General features: G+C 40.5%; 1 pseudogene; it reads left to right on the top strand.

The window, feature by feature from the left end:
- The first annotated feature begins 21,973 nt into the window (after nucleotides 1–21,973).
- Nucleotides 21,974–23,090, top strand: LOC114302116 (large ribosomal subunit protein uL11 pseudogene; annotated as a pseudogene).
- The last annotated feature ends 369 nt before the right edge of the window (nucleotides 23,091–23,459 follow it).

The following is a 23,459-nucleotide window of genomic DNA, read 5'->3' as shown; positions in this document are numbered from 1 at the left end:
TTTCTGCAAGAGACTGTCGCGCCTTACTGCGAGCAGGCCTCTTCTTGCCGCTCTGGTGGAGAGGTGGTGGGACACTACCGATTCCTTCCACTTTTCCGCCACGGGAGACATGACGATGACTCCCTTCGACTTCTCGATGCTCACCGACATCGGGATAGGGGGTGATCCGACCCCCTTTGATATAGACATGGACGAGTGGGAGGCCGCTCAAATGTACTTGCTTGGCGACCTACCGCCTCTTGCCCGTCCAGGATTTGTACGATATTCGTGGTTCGAGGACCACTTCAAGATTCAGCCAACCTTGGCTGAGGAGGCACCGATGGATCAGGAGGAGGCAGAGCAGTATGCACGCGGCTTCCTTATGTTTTTGCTGGGGACGACTATCTTCACCGACCGGGCGAACACCGTGCCCCTCTGTCTACTGAGCGCTTTAGTGGACGTCACACGGATCTACCTTTACGACTGGGGTGGTGCCAGCTTGGCCACCCTTTACGGATACATGAGTACATCCTCCCGTTGTAGCGGACAGTTGCTCGGAGGCTACTGGCGGGCTTGGGAGGTACATCTTCTTTTCTGTTTTACATTTCTGTTTTATATTTTCTGTACTCTGTATGTTGCACACACTGCGGTCTACTTAACGCTGGTCATATACTGCACACACGGCACACATATAATCTGCTTTACACACTGCACACATTGCACCACACACTTCATATACTGCACAATCTGCTGCCAATTGACTGTACACTGCACACACTGCAAACATGCAATCTGCTTTACACTGACTGTATACTGCACGTACTGTACACTCTGCACGATGCACTGCACAATATACGGTTCTGCAATTTCTGCTTTATTCTGTATTCTGCTTTATCTGATAAGCATACTGATATTTGCTCTGCAGTTGTGGGTCTATGCCTACTTCCTGAGGCTTGCCCCAGTGCCAGATGAGGAGACCCCCCTTGGCATTCCATTCTCTCGACGCTTCGATGTGAGATACGTGCGGAGACCACAGGAGTCATTCATATTCTTCTGTCGCCACTTTGATACCATTACCGCCGCAGAGGTATTTTAGAATTTGCAGTTCATTTAAGCTTTACTTTACACTATTCTTTCGATAACAGTAGATAACCAACTTTGTATCATTTGCAGATTACTTGGCAGCCTTGGGCTCCGTTGCCAGCCGCAGTTCGGAAGCGGTATGCTGGTGCTGAGGAGACTGCCCGGTTCAGGATTCTGCTGGAGGGCCTGGTCTGTTGGGCTTGGTACCTGGGTGAGCGCTTCCTACGCTAGACCTTAGGTTTACTAGAGCAGATAGCCCCGGGTCCACCTCCTACGACCATAAGGCAGACAGAGAGATACACCCCACGGGAGATGGCCACTTATATGATCGGTTGGGACTCGGGGGGCTTTAGAGGCGTGGGCGACTATGCAGAGTATGTCCAGACCTATATCATGCGGCCTCTGGATAGTGTTCGCCGAGCTAAGAGGGAGAGGCCTGCGGCGCCAGCATCTAGAGCAGGAGCAGGAGCAGGAGTAGGAGCACCGAGGATAACTCGCGCCCGTGGTAGGAGTGGGTCCCAGAGAGGACAGGGAGCTGGATGGCCAGCGTTGCCCACGATGATGACATGCAGAGGGCAGGGTGGGGAGCCTTATCAGATTCCCATCGCTCCCCCTCCTGTTGATCATGAGTTAGTTGGGTTCTACGACTTGCCCCCGGTATGCATTACTGCATTTTGTACAGTCATTTCATTTCATTTCTCTTGATATTCCGCAGAATACTAATACTACCACTCTTGCAGACTTCTGCCGAGTATACACGCCAGTCCTTGGAGTTGACTGCCTCCGTGATGGGGATGCTACAGCGGAGCCTCGACCTGCTGACTATCTACGATATCCCGGTAAGCTCTCTTTCAACCATAATCTCAAACTATGCAGAATCTATTTCACGCATAATCTGATGCATCGCACTACCAACATGGCACTTGATACACAGCCCTCACGGCATTTGATACACTGTAACCCACATACTGTTCACAGCATTACTCACGGCATTCATACACTGCACTCAGTCACTGCATTCTGTATTCATACACTGCTCACAGTATTCATACACTCATATACTGTACTCACACACTGCATTCTGTACTGATACACTGCTCACAGTATTCATACATTGTACTCACACACTGCATTCTGTACTGATACACTGCTCACAGTATTCATACTCTGTACTCACACACTGCATTCTGTACTGATACACTGCTCACAGTATTCATACTCTACTTTGCGTAGCATACTGATGCGTTTGCCATTTGTGCTTTTCAGCCTCTATTCCAGATTCCGGCTACAGGAGGTGCTTCAGCTGGACCTTCTGTTCCCACTCGAGGAGGAGGGCGAGGAGTTACAATATATCCCTGCACCAAAGCGGGGCGCACTCATGTTGGGAGCAGCTCTCGGGCACCGATCCCTGACGATGATGAGTCTGAGGCAGAGGCGGAGACAGAGTCATCTAAGGAGGAGACTGGCGATGACTCAGACTCGGGCTCAGATGGCTGAGCCGACGACGATGCTCCTGGACCTTCGTCCAAGAAGAGGACGAGGATAGACCCTCATGCCTGAGACCACTCGGCATTGATCTAGACTTTTGTTGCCTTTCTTCTTTTTGTGTTGTACTTTTTCTTTTTGCTGGTAGCTTGAGCACACTGTACTGCCGCAGGCAGGTTTTATTTTCTTCAAAGCTATGTACTTGAAAAGATGATAAAATGAAACAAGCTTTTTGTCTGAAAAAGTGTTGCATTCGTACATTTCATACATCGCATCGCATTGTATTATATTACATAACAATGTAAGTGAGATTGATCTGTTGTTTGAAAATTGGAACACTTGCATCGTAATAACCAGGTAATGAATCCGCCAACGACAAAACAACTCATACAACATTACTACTCATTCTGGACATACAACCCATAACACAGCGCTTGGTTCATTCTGCACACGGTGAATCTTGAACAAACAGTCCAATCTGAAAAGACGGAATACAAATGTGGAATCGGCAGAAATTGAAACACACTCAGATGCTCCAAATTTTCCCTTTCTTCTTTTGCTTCGTAGCCCGGAACCCAAAAAAGGCTTTAGATAGGTCCAGGTTCTACTGTTTTGACATGACCTGGGTTAAACCTTGCGGTTTCATGAAAGAACCAAATCATGTTTTGCATAAATGTAGAGAATGGCACAGCACTCTGAGCACAAAATGATTTTTTGAAAATGAGAAAAGGGTTCTCAACTAGGTATTGAGCCTACAACTGAACACAACATACCACGACTCAACAGAAGGTACACAACCTAAACACATCGAGTAACACTCGAAAAGACTCAAAACAAAAGTTGAGGTAAACAAAACAAAAGACACGACACACAGACGTGTTACAAAGTCAAGGGACCTCTCAGTTCGCGAGGAGCCAGTTTCTTCGGGTATTGTTCCCACCCTTTCTTATTTGTGATTCTCACATCACTCGGCCCTCAGGCTCTGTTTTTCTGAAAAAGCCCTTTTCTCGCTTTTTTTCTCTCATCGCACATCTCTCTATTCTTCAATCTCTCATTCTTTATCCCTCCTTTGGGTGATTGATGGATAAACAGAAAGTTGTGGTTTCAAGCCCAACCCTGTTAGCTCGCAGCTATTTCTTCTGGTGGCGTCTACTCAATGCCCCAGTTGAGGGAGTGGAGTGTCTTGATCCATTCTGATTCGTGCTTCACACTTGGTTTGATACCTCGTTGCTCGGAGGGTGAGAGAGCTTTCAGCCCTTTACAGACAGCTCCAGTTGTGCCCTTTCTGGCAAGTATGTTGGCGATGGGGGAAAGACAGGAAGCCTGACCCAACTGTGCCCCTTAGTTCATTATTTTGACCCTTTTTTTGTTTTGGTTTTCTACTAAAACAATTTTGACCAAAATGAGAGTTAGATTAACATACTTGTTCGATTTTCTGATTTGAAATCATGCAAGTTAGGTTATGAGCACTGAAAATTTTCCTTTTTTGGGTCCAAGAAAATGGTCCAGTTTTGGAAAATATGGAATAATTTTTGAGAAAATAGTCTACCTCAGTAAAAATTCTCAAAAACCGTTTTGGCAAACAACCAGTGCTCAACGAGCATGAAACTTACTCTCGAGATGCACAATCTCGGATCCGAAGGAAAATTGCCCCTTACCTGAAGAGAGCTGCATGGCAACGAAAAGTTGTCCCTTGTCTGGATAACGCCGCAGCATACTGTAAACAGTCCTCATTAGTGATGATCGCAACCGAACTCTCGGATAAAGAGAAGACGAAGATGGTCAAAACCAATATATGGACACAGTCACTTTGAAAGTATTAGTGGCTGGACTTTAGGATGAAGTTGCCTAGGTATCCCAAACATGGGAATCAAGCCTTACGTAGTTCCGGTTAAGGTACACTCGTGTATTGACCCTCACCTTCTACGCTCTAACTTTTGCCAAGGCCGCCCTTCCGGGTTTTTAACCTTGCGAGCTTTGTTTTTCTTCTCTTTTCAATTCTTTTCATTTCTTTTCTTCTTTTTTCATTTTCATTTTTTTTTATCTTTGTATTTTTTCTCTTTTTCTTTTTTTCTTGTTCTTTTCTTTGCTCTAACTTTTGCCTGGGTTTCCCTTTCGGGTTTTCGGCCTAGCGAGCCTCTCAAGGGTAAAAGTGTAGCTTTGTCCATGCCAAATGGTTTTAGGATTTTGAAGCTATTTGAATCCAGGAGAACGGTCGTTGTATTGATTTGCGGAAGGATCCATCTTCGGCTCTTCAGGCGCATTGGACATTATTGCCCCTAGTTCGAGGGGTGCTTCTGATTTAGCTTCACAAGCTTGCCTTGGCGACATCTGATCTTCTTTATCTGACTTTGGTGCCTCTTGTTCGAGGGCTGCTTCGAATTTGGCCACACAGGTCTCACATTGCGGTTTGGCCATTGAACATTCTGAATGCACGTTCAAGGTTTGAAAGCAAAGGGGTTGAACCTTGAGGCTGAGAGCGATCCTAGGCTGTACAATCTCAAGAGCGATTCCACACCGGTCTTCACAAGACTGCGCAAAACATCTTTTAAAAATTTTTAAGAAAGCAACTAATCGCTCGCGCTGAAGACAGTGCGGAACCAATCTAGATCAAGCCAGGGTCCTTCTCAGTACTCACGTTAACAAACATGATCTCAATCATTAAGGGCTTAGCGTGCCTCTCTTTCTCTCAATTGATCAAAGTTTTGCAAATCCCGAGGAATTCCTTCCTCTTCGTTTTCATCACCACAGTGTTTAAAAAAAAGTTTTGAAAAAAACTTAGGTCAATGCAATGAGTTCGAGGTGCAGAAGAGCAGGTGAGATGTACTCCATTTCATTCGAATCCTCTGGCGCAACTAGCTCAAAGTAGCAATAAGCACGGAAACATGATAGCCACAACTGTTTCATTCAGATTTCCTGGTTACAACTGGCTCCATAGCAGAGACAGACTCAAAAGAAAGCAAAAGGGTAATTACAAAACAAACTAATGATATCCGAGGCAACAACCCTGGAATCACCTGATTTCTATACAATGGGACTGACTTGATACAACCAGACAGACCCTTAAGCAAAAAGACTGACTCAAGACAAAGAGACAGAACTGACTCAACACCCAAGCCAGAAATTACAAAAACTGCATTCGTAAATGCTCAACATAGTGCGTGCCAAACGCCACATCTGAAATACACCGAGCGCCGCCCGCAGGTGGTCCAACCCCTGATCACATACTCGCTCTATCCTCGAAATCCAACAACCTGGCGGTGACAGACTTTGCCTAGCTTGGCGGGAGAATGACCTCATTGTCAATCAAATCTTGCACTTTATGGCGAAGACGAAAACAGTTGTTGGTGCTGTGACCGGTTTGCTGGTGGTACGCACAGTATTGAGTAACATCATGGCCCGCTGGAAGATGACTGGGGAGAGGCCAAGGCTCAAGAGGTTTGAGATGACCCTTTTCCGCCAGGATTTGAAGTGCCTTAGACAAAGGCATGTAGAGGGCGTGAAAGACTCTGCGCCCTCGGGGCAAATACTTCGAAGTCTGTGGACTTTTGCTGGATGTACTCGAAAAAGGATCGGCAGGTGCTGCCTTGGCTTTCTGATCTTTTCTCGGTGCAGGGCTGGGATTGGAGGGGAAAGCATCATCCATAGTCTTAGTCATAACTGCGAATACTTGCTGTTTGTTGAACCCCCAGGCTTTCAAAGCTTCGACTGCCCACAGCAGTTGTTCAATGGGATCAGCGTCTGTTCCCACTTTGTTCTTACCTCTAGCCTCAGCTTGATCGAGGGTTTGGGTTGCTATATCAGAGCAAAACCAGGTTGTTGTTGACACGTCATTGCTATAGCTTGAAACAACCTCAGGTTAGCTGAGCTCGATCACAATTCGCCCCAGTAGCGGGGGCTCCTGCTGTACAAAATTCCCAGCGTATGACGTGGCTGGTGGTGGAGCCGACATCCCATAGGCCAGATCAGCCACAGATCTCTGGAGGTCGCCGATCATTCCCATTAACTCAAACGTGGTGGGTTCACGAGCTTGAAACATCTGGGGTTCCCAGATCGGGCGCGCGACAGGCGACCTGGGTAGATGTGGTACTTCAACATTGGTCTCACTTTGCAGGGTGATTCCTTGGTCTAACGCGGCTATCATAACCACGATTTCCTCTGAACTTTGAGTCATCATAAGTTCGCTGAACTTGAATGGTGACTGACGGATCAGATATCTGTCTTGCCTCAGCAAAGAAGAACACTGGCTATTCTGAACTAACTCTTTGAACCTTGAAAAAGAAAACACGTAGCGTTTCAGCCCAATCAGAACAGACACAAGCATAGCTGAATAACTCTACTCTACTACTGATCGCTGTTCCTCAAAATCACTGCCCCAAAACTGAATCGGATACCCGCAGATATAACTGATTCTCAAAAACACTGATACTGATGCCCTCGGGCCTGGTATTCAAACTTGCAAACTGACATGCGCATTCCCTGTAGAGATACACTCTAAAAGCACATAGTAGGTAAATGAGAGCCAAAACACCCCTATGTTGGGGTAGAGTTTCCCTGTCCTATTTTGTCAAGAGCTAGGGTTTTACTATGCACGCAGCGGTTTCAAACAACTTATCGGGTAAGCAACCTGTCCTAGCTTGGAATGGTTACTATGGATTCCGAATATGCACTAGGTCGAATGGTCAAAAGGGTGCCCCGGTGACAACTGGGGTTTGTGTTCCAATCGTGGCAGAGCCCGTAACCGGTCAGCCTTATGGCACGCAGCCTCCGGCAAACCGTTTTGTTCGTTTGGGGCTCACTACAGTTCAGACTTAAATTGTCATGGTTCTTAATCTGATCTTGCAAAGTGTAGTGCAAGACTAATAAATCACCAAAGAGTCCAAATCTGGCAAATCGTTTTGGAAAATTGATTTTTAGAAAGAAGTGCCAAACATAGACTGCTTTACCAGATACAGAGTCGCCACCTAAATATTTTATTTTGGAGAATTTAGGAAACCCTGACTCATTTGCCGAAGGCCACGTGTCCGTCATCACCAAAGTTGTCTCGGCTCGGAAACTTGGGTACAATTGGGGAAGGTCAGCTATGAGCACCCCCGCTCGCCCGATCAAATATCAGCCTCTACTAACCATGATATCTAGTTTTGAAAACATTATGCATTCTTATTCTGATTAATTAGTTAATCTTACTATGTGATGCGCACAACACAAAAGTATAGACTAGATCGCCTAATTTGGAACAAAGCATCGCATATCCGTTTGTTTGGAAATCGGTTTGAAATTTGCTACTCGCAAGTTGGCTAAAACATGGATTTCAACGAGTTATTCCAACTCAAACAATCCAACCTTCACCCACAGGCATTCAGGCAGATATATCACATAAGCATATAGCCACATGGTAAGCATGCTGTCATGTTAACATTCACACTCATGCGAGATGCTAAAGCATAAAACACTTACAATGTACTCCAAGCCAAAACAATGAACATGTTAACAATCAAATGTATGATCCAAGTCCATGTTAAATGGCTAATGCATCGCATACAAAATGCAATCTAGAATAGACTCGGCTAATCTAAGAGTGGCATGTGGAATGCAACAAGTAACACGTATACAAGTTAGATTTGAAATACTGTGCAGTTAGTATGATACGTCGAGCCCGGTGCATGCAATACAAATGAATGGATGCACGCATGCATAGCATAAGGATACTAAATTAAATATGTCCTAATACTAACCATCAAAAACAGGTAAGTAAAAAGGAGAAAGAAGTGGGGGTTGGAAGACATGCACACACGCACCTACACTTATTACAAATTCGCCCTCGCTCGGAGGGACCGAATGAATAATACAAATTAATTAACCTACAAGTTAATTAATTAATTTATACAACACTTAACCAATTAACGAATCAATTAAGCTACTGAAAGCAGTAAAAGGCTTCGGGAAGAGAAACGCATGCATGCTCGGATTAGCTTCGCCCAGAAATCCGCCGCCACGCACAAGCTGCCTCTGTTTTCCCTGCTTTTCTCCTCTGAGACTTACACAAATCCCAAGAATACTTCAGCATCACTCCCTGAGGGTTGTGGGATGTCACCGGCTAAGGGGGAACACCACCGACCATAGGGGATTGGTCATCGACCAAATATTCAGCTCTCGACCAAATATTATTGGTCGGTCGGCACTTTAGGCAGTCGACCGGCCATCCATTCCTACAGAATCCTGTTTTGACAGCAGCATAGGGCAAACATGGCATGGCAATGCATTTCAAGCAAATGTGTGCACCAACACCCTCCTTATCATGTTCATGACTCAAAGGAGGATGGTCCTTGACCCTTGAACCACCAATCGCGCATTTCAATGCGTGATGGCCAAATGAGTCAAGTTGTGCATTTTGATGTCAAACGAAATGCACACAAACACATAAGGCCCAACCTCTATCATAATTAATTCAAGAGGCAAGGCATGCATGCCAAATGCAACCTAAGCATGCGAGCTAAGTATGCAATATGAGCATAGGCACAAGCAATGTATGTTAGGCACACAACCTAAGCAAACAAGCATGCGAGGCATGTAACAACATATGCATGCTAACAAGCATGCAAGATGCAATGCCAACATGCAAACGTGCAAGACATATTACATGTTGAGCAACCAAGACAAAAGGAAAGATGCATGCCAAATGCAATGTGATTCAAGCATGCAACACATGCGATAGGCCAAGAATGCAACAACACACAAGGCGAGCGTGTAACAACATGCGGATGATAGACTTACACCAAGATGGACAGCTCTCTGCTAGGCCCAAAACAGTGGCCAAATGCCAAGAATATGAAGTCTAAAATACATACAAACATGCATGCAAGTTGGCCTAAAGACTAAGGCACAAAAGAGGGACTTTTAAGCACACTTAAAAGGGGTAAGCATGGATATATAACCAACATGTTAAACTCTGAAAACATGCTAGAAAAGGTGCCAAACCAAACAAACCATGCAAGTAAGGCATGCAAGCAAACCCAAAGCTTAAGACTCACCAAAGAGGTATTGAACTATACTTAGCAAAACCAAACATGACATGATTTGAACAACCAAAATCAGAGTTTAAGCATGTTAAAACAAAGCCAAAAAACACATTGACATGGCATCCTAGAGGCCTAAACATGATGGCATACGCAATGACACATTCACGGAGCATGAAACACAAACTCTTTAAGGCCTTAAAGGAACATCAAATTCAAGCATACAAGCATACCATAAGGACTGAAATGATGCTACAAGTGGTGCCAAACCACTGAAACAAGCCAAGTAATGCATGCTCAACACTCACACACCCAAAACTAACAAGCCAAAATGCAAGGTGGCCATACAAAGCATGTCATGGATGGCCAAAACAACCATGAACAGACCTTAGGTATACTAAAACATGCATAAAAGCTTCACAAAACTAGGCCAAAACAAGTAAGTATAGTGGTCTAGATGCTAAGTACATGTTAAGGCAATTTCATGGCATTACAAGACAAGTATGCAAAGCAAGCATGGTGTGTCTAAACCAACTTAAAACAGTGCTATATCATGGAAAAATAAGCACAAATGACACTTAAGACATGGCCAACATGAACTCAAGAAAGTTGCTCACATATGAGGCTAAAATAGCTAATATTAAAGGCAATAAGGAGAGAGGATGGCCCTCTCCTTCTTTGGACCTTAAAGCACCATCCCCACCACTGAAATCCCACTGGATTTTAGTGGTGAGGAGTCCCAAACAAGGTGGTCCCGGAGCTCACCAAAATAGCACAAAATAGGGGCCAAACAAGGCCTAAGAGGGGTCAAACAACCCCAAACACCAAAACAACCTTAAAAAACTATTTTAAGCACTTAAAATTAGAACTTTTATATGGTATAAGTTAAGCTTAAAAATAGATGCAAGGATGGCTAAAAGCCTATGCAAAAATGGGGAACAAAGAGCAAAGTTCTTACCCTTGAAGACCCCTTTCAAAAACTGAGCACCGGCTGCTTCCCCAAGCTTGAATCCACTCAAGAACTTCAAGAACAGCACTCTGGCTCCTCAGCAACCAAGGTAAGGTGTGATACTAGGTGTCCTAGTGCAAAACTAAGAACAAAACACCTTTGAACACACACAAAGAGCAAAAGAGAGGGAGATATAGAGATAGATAGATACACAAGACCTAACCCTAATTCAGACCTCTGGAACTCTTTTTTTTGTAACCCTTAAGGAGGGAGAAGGAGACCTCCCTTTATAGAGGATCACTCTTGCAAAGCTTACAAAACAAGCTAAGCAAGAGTGAAATCCCTCCAAACACGTGTATGGAGGGGGTGCAAAGTGGGTGCCAGCTATCACAGCTGGCACAAAATATCTGCCAAAAGCAGATGCACAGTGATCGGCCAGCCAAAAATGACAAATTGACCAAATAAATGGTCGACCGACCAAACAGAGTGCCGATCGGCCAAACATTTGGCCGATGGCAACAAAACACAGTCGGTGGCCTCAAGCCATGGCTGGTGAGGTGTAGGGATGGCCAACAAGCCATTCCCTGCCCCTCAGAAGCAAAACACAAGTGTTTGGTGAAAAACCAAACACAAAACAAGCAAGTCGAGAGGTCTTGAGGCAAGGCGCGTAGCCGAGACCTCCGAGAACTCAAGACGAACACGAACATGGATGATCACCGAGTGTTCAAACGGTGACGTCCAAATCTTGAGGACGATCAAAAATGGGGTGTCTACACATACTAAGTCTCATATTCTTGTTGCACAGATTTATGTTAATGATATTGTGTTTGGATCCACTGCTGAACATCTTGTGAAATATTTTTCGGATTGCATGACACATGAATTTGAGATGAGCATGATGGGAGTGTTGTCTTATTTCTTAGGCCTTCAAATTAAACAATCTCCTTCGAGTATGTTTGTTTCTCAGACTCAGTATGCTAAAAATCTTGTGTCAAAGTTTGGTCTTGAGTCTGCCAAACATGCACGCACTCCCATGAGCACCAGTCTTCACCTCTCCAAAGACTCCTCTGGTATTGATGTAGATCCTACCCTTTATAGGAGTATGATAGGGAGTCTTCTGTATCTCACAGCCAGTCGTCCTGATATTTCCTTCAGTGTCGGTGTTTGTGCCCATTACCAAGCCAATCCTAAAGAGTCTCACCTTCTTGCGATCAAACGCATCATCAAATATGTTAATGGGACATTAGGGTATGGGGTTTGGTTTTCTACTGATACTACAACTGAAATTACTGGTTTTTCTGATGCTGACTAGGCAGGGTGTGCTGATGATAGGAAAAGTACATCCGGGAGGTGTTTACCTTGGGAATAATCTGGTTTCCTGACATAGTAAAAAGTAAAATGACATCTCTCTTTCGATTGCTAAGGCTGAGTACATTGCTGCAGGGAGTTGTTGTGCACAAATGCTGTGGATGAAGCAAATGCTTCATGATTATGGGATAGAACAGGACACTCTCACTCTTTTCTGTGATAACATAAGTGCCATAAACATTTCAAAAAATCCTGTCCAACACTCTCGCACCAAACACCTTGACATTCGTCATCATTTTATTCGAGAGTTAGTGGAAGAGGGCCTTGTTGTTCTTGAACATGTTCCCACTGAGCATCAAAAAGCTGACATTTTTACAAAGTCCCTTAATCTTCTTCGATTTGGGTTCCTTAGAAAGACCTTGGGTGTCATGCTCGATCACTAGAGTGTTACTTGTTCCTTGAGTAGGTGTGAGTGTTTGGCTTTATGTGTGCTTGGATGCTATAATCTCATTGTCATTGATCTATGTTTATCTTGCATCCAACTTTCTATGTACACTACTCATGCTGCTTACAAGATCTCATTGTTCTTTGTTCATAGCTCATTTTGAATGCCATGCTCATTAACCTCATGATCTCATTCTGTACACATCCTAGAGATAAAATTGTTGCAGGGGTTTCCGCACAAGTGATCAAAGTTCTCTATGGACCACTAACAGTGTTTCTTATACTTTTACAGTGGAATTGACCGATACTAATACATCATGGGTGATGTTGAGTCTCTTAACCATCTACCATCATTTTTCACTTCTACGGTTTCTCCCTCAGTTCCTTGAAGTCCGGGCATTAGAAAAAGGCTACCTCAGACGCACCAACCAGGACATCCTTTTTTATCTCATTCTTCTCTGGTTTGGTTTCCATACTCTTGACAGTGAATGCCACCAGTGAGTGTCCACAAGAAAGAAAAGAAAAAAAAAATTTAAAAATGGACTCATTAATTGAGTGGGAGCCTCCGCATTTACTCAACAAATACCCCGTGATTTCTAGTGGTTTGACTTTTCTCTGTGATGTTCAGTTACTATTGCCAGAGGTCCAGCCATCCGATCACTATGATGATTAACTCTAGCTCAGTGGACTCTCATGGATTGCACACACACTTTATTTTGTGAGATCTCATGTTGGATTTTGAGTTGTACATTCTCATGTAGTTTACGATCACTGATTATATTTTATCTGCTTTGCTCATGATTTCCAGTGTCATTTTTTTAAAATTGCAAGTTTACAGGAGTCATGATGTGCGGATTATTTCATCTTAGTATCAATTTTGGCCAAATGTGATCATCTACTTGTGTTTCAGGCCTCACTTCATGATATTGAGTATCTTGTTTTTTTGTTTTAAAAAAAAAAAATTGGTTTTGTTTTTTTTTTCTCTTCTTCGCTTGAGCGACGGAGTCCTCGCTCGAGCGTGCTTCTGCTACTGCATTAGACCTGAGAGCGTGCGTTTTTGGCTTGAGCAACAAGTTCTTGGCTCGAGCAAACCCTTGCGCTTTATTGCCCTCGCTCAAGCGAGAAAGTCTTCGCTCGAGCGACCTGTCGAGGTTCGAATTTTGCAACTGTGACTCTTTAGTTCATTTTTTCCCACCTCTTCGTGTTTTCTCTCTCTCTCCCCTAGGGTTTTCATGCTCTTCAGTGCTGCTATCTTCCGTTGGTTCTCTCTTGGTTTTTGGGCATTTTTCCTTTCCTTCATCCGCATTCTCCGACGTGGGTAAGTTTTTCTTTTCTCTTTGTTTTTTTTTTCTCATTTTGTTATGTGACTGTGCCTCTACTTTGTTCTAATCTTGGCTTCATCATTGTTGCTTTTGGTTATTCCAAACTGGTTTCGTCTCTCTCTCTTGCCTCTAGGGTTTGTATTTTGGAGCATTTTACTAGTTTCTCACTGCTAGGGATTTAATTTGGGGTTTTCATTCTTTTTTTGTCATATATTCTCCTGTTAATGGCTTTTATACATTGATCTATCTGTGCTTGATTGATGTTTTCCTAGCTCTAGTTTTTATTTTATTTATATTAATTATTAACCTAGCTTTGATTTGTTCTAACATTTTTATTTTGCTAAGGTTCTTTGTTTTTTCTTCACTAATGGTCCACTACTGTTTTTACTTTGCTCTGTTGTTTGGATTTGGGGATTGTTGGTTTCTCTGTTCTTGTGGTACGGGTTGTGGTTTGTTTAGTAATGGCTGAGTCATCCAAGCATCGTAAAACCACTGTTTCCCGTCCCCCTTTCAACACTGATAAGTTCGAGTCAAAAGAAAAGGCTAAGTTGTTTAGGGAGTCGTTTGCCTCTCGTAAAGTCCATTTAGAGTGAAATGTCCTCCCTAGTGCCTTTGAGGTTCTTACCATTCGGTCTTTATTTGATTCCTTAGGCGGAGATCAAGTGTTGCATTTTTCGGGGCCACAAAATTTGAGTCTCATCCGTGAATTTTATTGTAATATTCATTCAATTCGCAAAGAAATTCCGGCATCCTTTACCACCTGGGTTAGGAAGAAGTCTCTTGTTATCACCGGGGATGTGTTTCGACTGTTTCTTGGTCTTCCTGAAGTTGGTAATTTTCATTTTCCATTTCTTACTCGGTCAAGTGTCGATTTTGATCGTGTTGCTTCTGAGTTATGTGGTGTTGACCGGACTTGGCTCGCCGGGGCACTCATTCAGCAAAATGAGTTGCTTCCTCGTTTCCGTCTTCTCAATATCATTGTGTGTGCTAATATTCATGTCACCACCCATTCCTCGCACATTACTCAGGACCAAGGTTATGTGTTGTATTGCATTCATCACAGACTTCCTATTGATCTTTCAGAAATGATTATTTGCAAAATGATTGGGGTCTTTGAGGGTAGGAAGTCTTTGGGGCTTCCTTATGGGTGTTTACTTACTCGTTTTCACACTTTTCTTGATATTCATTTTTCTGATGATGATGAGTTTGCCCACCCTATCAAACCCATTACTAAATTGATAGTCTCCTAGAGTCAGGCTCATGTACGGGGGGGTGTGTCGGGGGTTGGGAGTTCTGGTGCAGGTGATGATGATCCCCTTGCCGAGAAGGAGGAGTTTGAGGCAGCCACTGCCGGTGCCCTTGATCTACCCGAGATGCGACCTCGCTCATTTCGTGGCCAGCTACAGATGTTTGAGCAGTCTGTTACTCGTCGCCTTGATCAGTTGGATGCCCGCCTCGATACCCTTGACGGCCGCCTTGACCAGCAGAGTGTCATGCTTGGTCTGATCCTCTCTATGCTTCAGATGCAGCATCCACCACCTCCTCCTTCTTACCTTTTGGACTGTGGTTGTTTTTGAACAGTTTTTCTATTTTTTTGGCACAGTTTTTGGTTTCTTTCTTTGGATAGTTGTGCTCATGGTGTATATGATTGTTTTTGGGTCACTCCCAGACAAAAAGGGGGAGTATTATGATTTGGGGGGTAGATATCTTTGTGGTACTCATATGTTTTTGCAGGCAGGGTTTATTTTTTTTGGTAGTGATGTATATGGGATACTCATACTCATGATACTCATACTAAGTTTGTTTACATGTTTTTTTTTGGGATATATGTTTTTGCCTACTCATGATGTTTCTTTGCAGATAACAATGGATTAGTTTTTTTTTTTGAGTTATATGATGTCTTGATGGTTATTATGTTGCATAACAAATTCTCTTCACGTTTATGTTGTGTAGATTGGTTATTTTATGTAGATTTGTTGTTCCTCAAGATTGGTTTGATAGTTGTTCTTTTTCTGGTTTTTAGTTGATTTGTTTAGCTTGGTCGTTTGGTTAGGAAATTATGTTAGAAATTTTTGTCCGGGAATTGACAAAGGGGGAGATTGTTAGGTCCCTTAGTCTTGTCAATCCCGCAAACAACTTTGTTAATTGAGTTGTAAAATTTCCTTACTGTTTTATCTTCCTCGCTCGAGTGAAGAAGTCCTCGCTCGAGCGAAGGACTGCGTCAGGCAAAAACCTAAAAGAGTTGAATGTGCGCTCGAGCGAGGCCTGCGTGGCTCAAGCGAAGAACTACGTCTACATCAAAACCTGAAAGAGGTGATTGCTCGCTCGAGCGAAGGTACTTATAGAAATCGCGCGAGTTAAGGTTCTTGCTCGAGCGAGAGAAGCTTCGCTCGAGCAAGCTTCAAAATCCAGGATTTCTATAAGTAAGTTGTTTTACTCCAAAACTAGGATTACTTTCCAGATCTACTTTGAGGTTTTTTAAGGTTTTCTTCTGGAGGGTTTTTGTGAGTTTTCCTTGATAAAATTGAATGAGTATTAAACTCATGAATTGAGAAACACCTATCAAGGAGGTTGATCGAACACATACAAGAGTGTTATTCTTCGGTGGATTCCAAAGATTCAGACGTAGAGTTTCAAAGGAGTTTGATTCTATATGTAGTCGTTGATTCGACAGGTGAAGTTGTGGATTCAACTTCTGGTTAATCAGTTCCGAGATGAAGGCGTGGTGAAAGAGTTACAGAAGGTTTGAAGACAAATTGACTGAGTTGGGTAATTTGTGTGTTATCTTTGTAATTTTTCTTTCTTCAGTAGTGGATTGATTAGTGGCGTTTCGCCCGTGGTTTTTTATTACAATTGAAGATTCTTCAATTGTGGTTTTTCCACGTAAAAATCGTTTGTGTCGATTTATTGTTTATTCTGAAAACAACAATCTAAATCATGTTCGTAAGTGCTTGATGATTTAGATTGTGTATTTTGAATAATTGGGAATTAGAATATTTTAATCTTGATCTAATCACGAATCACTTAGGATTTTCATGTATAAAATTATTCATTTCAAAAGAAAAAAAAAATTATATAATTGCATACTTTTTTAGTTATAAGTTCATAATTAAAAAAATATAAGTCATACATAATTAAATTTAAATACCACCATAAAACATAACCAAAATAAAATCTCATTAATCTTAACTAAAATACTCTAGTATAATTTTTCTTTTAATGTTTATCCCTCATAAATAATCTACATAGATAATCTATTTATCGTTTATTTAAAAAAAAAATAATAATAAAAAGGCCCGCTTAGGCCCGACTCGAGCACAAGCCCTAGGCCCTATTCTGAGTGGGCATGGGCCCCACTTTTGAACCTATGGGCCGGCCAGGCCTGATCCGCTAAAAAAGAGGGAGCCCACGAGGCTCGCTTGGGCTGGCCCGAGGCCGAGCCCAGATGAGCCAAGTCAAGCCATTATTACATCCCTATTTATCTTGCAATAAAGATGCTATTCACATTTCATCTAATTTCACAAGTAAAAGATAATAGCTTTCTCCAATTATATTTGAGATTCCGTAAGTGACTTAGTGCTTTAAAAACAAGAGTCAAGCTCTTTAAACTCCTAAGGAGAGCTCCCTTAACGAGAATTCACCCTGCTTGCATTATTGCTAAGCCAAATCCGGCCAATTCCTTCCAGCCATACTCAAATAAGGGGTAAGGCTCAGGTCATGCGACTAGCTTGGTTGGCTTGCTTATAGAGATTTAAATAAAAGTTGATTCACTCGACTGCAAGTGCCAGTGCTCGGACTGATTTATTCCCTTGAGGGGATTGGTTTCGGAGTTATGATGCCAACAATGCGCTACATCCATCAACAGTTGTGAGTCCACATAACAAATTCAAAACAAAAGAAGCAAGGCAAGAGGCCAAAAAAATAAAAAAACAAAGAAGGGGCAGGGAGCTAAGCTAGTATACTGGGGGCAACCCACGGGGATGCAGCAACTTAAGTGTCTAATGACCCTACTGCACAAAAGGCAAAGAAAAAGATGCGTATGAACTATTTAAGGCAGAAGGGATTCTAACCGAGACTTCCTCCCTACTCATTAGACAACTCAAACAAGAAATTACAGACCTCTTCTAAGATAATGGGGGCTTCGTTTAGGAACATTCTATTAACTTTTTGAATTTTTACAAAAAGATAATGTACAAAAAAGTAGATAGAGTGATGTGACTTTTTGGCTAAAATATATAGTTGACAAACGATCAAATTAGGCTTATGCTTGGAAAAGATCACGAGTCACATTAAGGGGGGTGTTTGATAATCTGATTCAGTACTTAAAACTGAATGTATTAAGTGATAATCAATTAAACTCATTTGACAACCATAATTAATATCACCTTAAAATTTAAGTGCCTATTAAAATATAGGCTAATTTTTTTTTTTTTTAAAGTTATATGGAACTAACTTAATTCTGATTGAATTTATAAATACTAAATAAAAGTATCGATGTACACTATTATAAATTCATTACCACCACTATCACCACTACCACCGCCACCACCACTACCACCACCATCACCTTCATCACCATTATTATTGTTATCAAAAGCACTATCATCATTACTATCACTACCATTGTTACTGCTACCACAACAACCGCCGCCATCAACTCTACTGCTACCACCACTTTCACCACCATCACAATATAAAATTTGAACTATACAATTCAAAAATAATAAATTTCAAATTTGATTTAACACATATCAAACAACTTATTTTTAATTCAGTACTTAATTTTTATCAAACAACTTTTTAGCTTAAAAAATTCAACATATAGTTTTTTATCAAACACCACCTAAATGATGGTGTGGAATATGATTTTATCAAAATATGTATGGGCATCGATAATACGATTATATCAATATTAAAAGTCTAAAATCAGGTGATAAGAAGATTAGTATCGAAAGTCCAAATTGAATGATGACAATATCAATATTGAAAATTCAAAATCTCAATACATATCAATCAATATAATACGTATTGGTTAATATTTAAATCCCACTTGTGGGGTCATCCCCATAATACGTAGTGAGTAAAAAATATAGTATTTTGAGTAGTACGTTTAGACTCTATGTGCTTGTTTTCTAATTCAACTCTTTTTACCCCTGAGATTAAATCCTTCAGAGAGTCATGGTGCCCAACTAAACTAGACATAATTGATTACCTTTACACTCTGTTTATTCTTGTTATGATCTCCATACTAAATGCTAGTAAATAGGATTGTTTATTGGATGTTTGTTAATGATACAAAATAAATCATTTCAATACACATTTTCATATATATCGACATCAACCCTTGGCTAGTTAAGTTAACATTAATTCTTTTGCAATCAATTAAAAAGCCAAAAACAACCTTCTTACATGGATCTCCAATTCCATGATCCTGTATTGTAAAACTTTCTTGTTAGCATTTCCCCATAAATAAATAGAGAATATAATTCCTCAATTGAGTGACTTGACTCTAGGGCTGCAATTGAGTAATATTGTTTGTGAACAGACTCGAATTCGATTCGGTAAAGGCTCATTTAAACTCGATTCGTTAAATTTTTATTACGTTCGAACTCGATTTTAAACTCGTTAAAATCTTAGGGTGTGTTTGGTAACGTTTACGTTTTCAGTTTATATTTACAAAAATTTTATAAACTGGTTTTTGTTTATTTTTAAAAAAACATAAACTACAAACGCGTTTGGTAATTGATAAAATGTTTTAAAAAATTTAAAAATGGAAAAAATAGTGAGAAATGGCAAGTGGTGGTAAGTAGCGGTGGAAGACGGTGGTGGAAAGTGGTGACGATGGGTGGTGGGTGGTGGCAGGTGGGTGGTGGTGGTGGTGGGTGGGTGGGTAGGTGACGGTGGCAGGTAGTGGTGGCAGGTGATGAGTGGTTGTGGCAGGTGGGTGGCGAGTGGTGGGTTAGTAGTGGTGGCGGGTGGGTGGTGATGGTGGGTGGGTGGGTGACGGTGGCGGGTGGTGGGTGGTAGCAAGTGGGTGGTGATGGTGGTGGGTGGTGGCAGGTGGGTGGCGGATGGCGGGTGGGGGTGGGTGGCGAGTGGGGGTGGTGGTGGGTGGGTGGGTGACGGTGGCAGTGGCGGGAGGTAGGTGGTAGCGAGTGGGTGGTGGTGGGTGGTGGGGGCAGGTGGTGGGTGATGGTAGTGGTAGTGGGTGGTGGCGACGGGTGAGTGGCAGGTGGGTGGTGGTGGTAGATGGCAGGTGGTGGATGGTGGTGGCAGGTGGGTGGTGAGTGGTGGCGGTGGCAAGTAGGTGGCAGGCGGTGGATGGTAATGGCGAGTGGTGGGTGATGGCGGGTGGATGGCAGGTGGGTGGTGTGGTGGTGGCGAGGGGTGGGTGGTGGTGACGAGTGAGTGGGTGGTGGCTGGTAGGTGGTGGTGGCGGGTGGTGGCTGGTGGTAACAGGTGGTGGTGGCAGGTGGGTGGTGGCTGGTGGTGGCAGAAGACGGTGGTGGAAAATGGTGGCGGGTGATGGCTAATGTTGAGTGGTAAAAAAAAAAAAAAAACTCAAAACTCAAAACGGAAACACATTTTTTGTGTTTTCATTTTTTAGTCAAATTTATAAACTGAGACCACTGATTTATAAATCAAAAATTTTACCAAACAAGTTTTTATTTGAGTTTTTTAAATTTTTGTAAATATAAACTGAAAATTGAAAACGTAAGTGTTACCAAACGACACCTTAATAAACAAGCTTAATCATACGAAAGCTCAGCTCGTTAACTTGCTTGTTTAACATTTATTTAAATAATAAAATAAATATATTATTTATATATTAAATAATATAAAAATATGTTATTTATATATTTAAAAAATGTAAATATAAATAACAGTTAATTATATATAATATATTTATATAATAATGGTGATAAATATTATTATTTTGGTAAAATATTGACTTTTCTTTTAATAAGTTTATATTGTATGTATAATTATATAATCAAAGTTTTAATAATAATTTTAGCCTCATACGCAAGTATGAATTTGTAATTTTTTTTGACTCGTTAAAACTTATGTACATGTTCGAGCTTGTATCAAGTCTAAACCAACTCGGTTGGAGCTCAATTCGAGCTCAAATGCAACTCGATTCAAACTCGGTTCATTAAATTTTTATTGAGTTCAAATTCAAATTTATTAAAATCTTAATAAATAAATCTAAATATATTAAAGTTCAACAAAGCTCGTTTACGCTGACGCACTTGGGATTGGTTCCATCACAGATGATTTTGTTGTTTTGGGCCTTCACAAACCCACCCACCATGCAAAAACATTTCCAAGCCCAAATCTCTCATTTCACATTGGATAAATTATAATAATAGTTGCTAAAATTTAATATTTTTTATTTAAATTCTTAAAGTTTTAATTTTATCAATTAAGTCTCTAAAGGATTAAATTCGACTAAATATAGTTCTGAAGACAACATAAAAATAGAACATAAACCTAAATTTTATATAAAATTGTGATCAAGATTTTAATTTATTGTTAACTTAATTATCCTCTCTACACTAGTATTTTTATAATTAGTATATTTTTCTCAGATTGAATAATTCTAATTGCTTATATAGGTCTTCTTTTATTTCTATTCTACTATTATTTATATTCTTCTAATATGAAAGTATTTATTTTATTTGATTTTTTTGGCTATTCTTAATATTATTTTATATTTCATTTCATTATTTTTTTCTTGTTATGCCATTATTTATAATTTGTTTAGACTATAATTACTTAGATTTATTTTTTCATTTTTATGATAGTATTAATTCAAAAGATTGCTTTGGAGAGTTCTCTAAAAGATAAGAATATCTTTCTGTATTATTTTTTACAAGAATTACTTGCTTACCTTTATCTAATAATAGATTTCGAATTTAATCTATAATTTTTAATTGATTTTCTTTAAGATCTTCGTTAAATTCTTTTAATAATCTGATTATAATATTATTTTATTCGATAATTATTTATAGTACAGTACTATTAATTAAATTATCTTATTCGACTTCTTCATATATCTAAGACTCATATATTAATATTAACAAATTTGAAAAGTCAAACTATAATATCAATTCTAGGATAATTAATTAATAATAAATTCAAATTCAAATCTTATAATAATTTTATATAATTTTTGAATTTATTTTTTTTTATATTATCTTTAAAATTAAATTGATTGGAATTTAATACTTTACAAATTTAATTAATAAAATTAAAATTTTAAGACGTGTTATATTTTAGGGACTATAATTATAATTTATCTTTTCACATTTCTTCTGGAAAACCCTAGCTTTATATTAAACTCTCATCTCTCTCTGTCTCTCTAGAATCGTCGTCACCGGAAAATGCCGCCGAAGTTCGACCCATCACAGGTTGTAGACGTCTACGTCTGAGTCACCGGCGGCGAAATCGGCACAGCGAGTTCACTCGCCCCCAAAATGGGGCCACTGGGTCTCTCCCCCAAGAAAACATAGCGAAAGAGACCACGAAGGACTGGAAGGGCCTCCCAGTCACCGTGAAGCTCACCGTCCAGAACCGCCAGGCCAAGGTCTCCGTCGTACCCTCCGCCGCCGCACTCGTCATCAAAGCCCTCAAAGAGCCCGAACGCGATCGCAAGAAGACCAAGAACATCAAGCACACGGGCAATATTTCAATCGATGATGTGATCGAGATCGCGAAGGTCATGAAGCCGAGATCGATAGCCAAAGATCTTACTGGTACTGTTAAGGAGATTCTCGGCATTTGTGTTTCTGTTGGGTGTACTGTTGATGGAAAGAGCCCTAAGGATTTGCAGCAGGAGATTTTGGATGGCGATGTCAAGATTCCTCTGGATTGGTATGAGTTTTTTTTTTTTTTTAATTTTTTTCTTCTTCTTCTAGTTTTCTGATTTTCTCTGTTTTGAGATTTTGGCGCTGTTTGGGAAGGAAGTTTTTTGGTTTTTGGTTTTTTTTTTTTAACTAAAAGACAAATTGGTTACAAAATTAAAAAAAAAATTAATCTACACAAAATATCAAATTAAATCTTATAATTATTTCATTTTTTCTCTCACAAACATCACATTCAATCACAAAAGACCCAACTATCTTCTCAAATACAAAAAAAATTCTCCAATAATATCGTACAAATAAAAAAACTTACAAAAAAAACTCACTTTTCAATCACCCACTTTATGTCTACGATTTTTGAGTAATGATGATCTTTGATTTGTTTGTTTGACCAAATCTGATTGGGAAAATTTAGTAATGCATTTTATTTAATGGGTTGCAAATGAATCCTTAGTTTCATTATATTGTGTTTGCAATTTGAATGCAATGTTGAATTTTTATTTGTAGTGATAATAAATCTCATGTTGAGCAGAGTGATGGTGGAGTGGCTGAAATGAGTTTTCATTAGTATTACCAATTCGGACTTTTTGTTTCAAGGGACAAACTAAATATTCAATAGTGATTTCATTTCCAAAGATAATGGGTATCATTTGGTATTGACGCTATGTTTAGATTGAATGATTTGGAGAGAAATGAAAAGATATGTATTTACCTTATTTGTTTGGATAATTTAAGTGAAGAGAAATGGGAAGAAATTGAGAAAAACTCATTTCTCTGCCTCACTTTCAATCTTCTCAAAAGTTGAGAGATTGAAAAAGAAAAGAAACTATTATTTTCATAATATCAATTTTGTCCCTATAAAAATAAAAGAAATAAAATGATTGAAAATATAAAAGGGTTATTTTGGTAATATAACATAAAATAATTTTTTTCCTTTTTCCTTTTCTCTTAATGAAATCTAACCACACGACACGGATACGTCACCTTCTTAGAAGTGTCCGTGCTT

The sequence above is a fragment of the Camellia sinensis genome, chromosome 10 (genome assembly GCF_055761805.1).
Source record: "Camellia sinensis isolate YWXY chromosome 10, ASM5576180v1, whole genome shotgun sequence".
In the NCBI taxonomy this organism is placed as follows: Eukaryota; Viridiplantae; Streptophyta; class Magnoliopsida; order Ericales; family Theaceae; genus Camellia; species Camellia sinensis.
This window is presented reverse-complemented; position numbering and strand designations above follow the sequence as displayed.